We start from the raw sequence: 2,569 nt of genomic DNA, 5'->3' as shown, positions 1-2,569 counted from the left end.
ATATATTATGTAAGAATGCATTGCTAATATGTAAAGCTTACATCTATGTAAAATAAGCCATTCTTTATAAGAATGGGAATAGTGTGTGACTTTATAACATTTAACTCAAAAGAGAAGACAGATATATCCTAAATGCTGAGTGAGAAACAATGCAAACCGTGGGCCCCAAGGTCTATTGAATATGAAAAAAAAAAAAGTAAATAATAAGTTGGAACCATATATCCTGATTTTATATCCCTCAAGTAAAACAAATTACTAAAAGCAGAAACATATTAAAGCTAACAAGCAGTGGCTTTTAAACAGTGATTTAAGGAATTATCTTTCATAAGCTTATTTGAGACTTGAAATTGTCCTATGAAGTGCTCATTAAAAATTGAGGAACAAAGAATTGAAGTGGCTTATTAAGAAACAACAGCTAGAATGTCCCTGATGAGAAATACTTATTTTTGCTCAAAATATTCCATAACATCACATAGCACCACAAACTAATGCACTTAAAATATTCTAGAATATTGCATAGCCAAAAAAAAAAAACAAAACACCCAGTGCTGTCCAGTCGATTACCACTCATGGTGACCCTATGTGACAGAGTAGAACTGCCCCATAGAGTTTCTAAGGAGCACCTTGGTGGATTCAACTGCCGACTCTTTGGTTAGCAGCTGTAGCACTTAACCACTACTCCACCAGTGTTTCAGCAATATTGCACAGCACCATAAATTAATTTATATACATATATATATTTTTTTAAATAAACCACTTCACACTTGTTCCTTCTCCTCATTCATGAAATCATGCTCCTGAATAATAATGTGACTGAGTTCATTTTGCTTGGGTTGACACAAGATCCTGTTAAAAAGAAAATAGCGTTTGTCTTTTTCTTGCCTTTCTACTTAGGGTCATTGTTGGACAACTTGTTGGTTATTATTACCGTCAAGACCAGCCAGACACTTAAGAGTTCAATGTACTTTTTCCTTCTCTACTTATCCTTATCTGACACCTGCTTGTCTACCTCCATAACCCCTAGAATGATAGTGGATGCCCTTCTGAAGGATAACACTATCTCTTTTAACGAGTGTATGATCCAAGTCTTTTCAGCCCATTTCTTTGGCTACCTGGAGATTTTCATCCTTATCCTGACGGCTGTTGACCGCTATATGGCCATCTGTAAACCTCTGCACTATGTGAGCATCATGAACCGGAAAGTCTACAATGTGTTGGTAGCTATAGCCTGGGTAGGGGCCTGTGTGCATTCTTCAGTTCAGATTTTTCTGACCTTGAGTTTACCTTTCTGTGGTCCCAATGTGATTGATCACTATTTATGTGACTTGCAACCCTTGTTGAAACTTGCATGTGCAGACACCTATGTGAACAACCTACTATTGGTGTCCAATAGTGGGGCCATTTCTGCAGTGAGTTTTGTAATGCTGATGTTCTCCTATGTTATCATCTTGCATTCTCTGAGAAACCACAGTGCTGAAGGGAGGAAAAATCCCTTTCCACCTGCATCTCCCATATCATCGTAGTCATCTTGTTCTTCGGTCCTTGTATATTTACATATACATGGCCTGCAACCACCTTCCCCATGGATAAAATAATAGTTGAGTTTTATACAATTGGAAGACCTTTGGTTAACCCTCTGATTTACACACTGAGAAATGCTGAGGTGAAAAACGCCATGAGGAAGCTATGGAGCAGAAACTAATCTCAGATGACCAAAGATGAATGGAAGTTACAAATCCTTCCTAATATCTTGAATCAGCCTAGAAGAATTTAACAGGAAATAGTATATTTTTATTTTGGATTTAATACTTTCCTATCTTTAGGAAAATAGACAATATGAATACATACACTGGCTAGTGTTAACTTCATATTGAGGAAGAGACCACACCAGGAACAAACAGGTATGTAAAGCACATTACCTTAGATTTTTCACAGTGGTCTCTCTGCCTCCATTGGATGCCTATAACCACTTGTAATTTTTGCCTGGTGTTTTCCTTGTCCTTCTTCATGTTGATTTGTGGTATTGCTTGACTCCTAAGCAAAGGCTGGCAATTTGAATCCACTTCGCATTGCTACAGAGGAAAGGGCCTGGTGATTCTACTTTGTTAAGATTACAGCCAAAAAACCACATGGGGGTTGCCATGAGTTGGAATCAAATCGATGACAATGGATTTGTTTGTTTGTTTGTTTTTTTATTGTGATTACAGTTAGCCTCTAGATTCTTAAATTCCCAGTCTGGTAGCTTTTGTTTTCAAAACTGAATGTGATAATCCAGAGAAGGAATTTGGGGCTTTGAAACAGAAATATGTATGTCACGGATAGAAAATTTTAGTGAGTTTTCAATACAAATTAGAAAAGAGAATAACTTGAGTAGAGAGAACTGAATGTTTATAGGAAATGTATGTTTCTGCAGTGGGGATAGATACCAAGTTTTGTCACTACCCATCTGACAGCACAGTCTCTATTTACATGATCATTTATTTAGAACCTAACTTCAATTTCATTTCTTTTTTGTATTTTTATCTGTACAGAAAATTAGACATGAGTGTTTTTGTTCATTTGAGACATC

General features: G+C 36.6%; 1 pseudogene; it reads left to right on the top strand.

Moving 5' to 3' along the window:
- The first annotated feature begins 791 nt into the window (after window positions 1-791).
- LOC126063516 (olfactory receptor 4C16-like) lies at window positions 792-1,722 on the top strand (annotated as a pseudogene).
- The last annotated feature ends 847 nt before the right edge of the window (window positions 1,723-2,569 follow it).

The sequence above is a fragment of the Elephas maximus genome, chromosome 20 (genome assembly GCF_024166365.1).
Source record: "Elephas maximus indicus isolate mEleMax1 chromosome 20, mEleMax1 primary haplotype, whole genome shotgun sequence".
Lineage (NCBI taxonomy): Eukaryota > Metazoa > Chordata > Mammalia > Proboscidea > Elephantidae > Elephas > Elephas maximus.
Note: the sequence above shows the minus strand (reverse complement) of the source record. Positions and strands in the feature narration are given on the sequence as shown.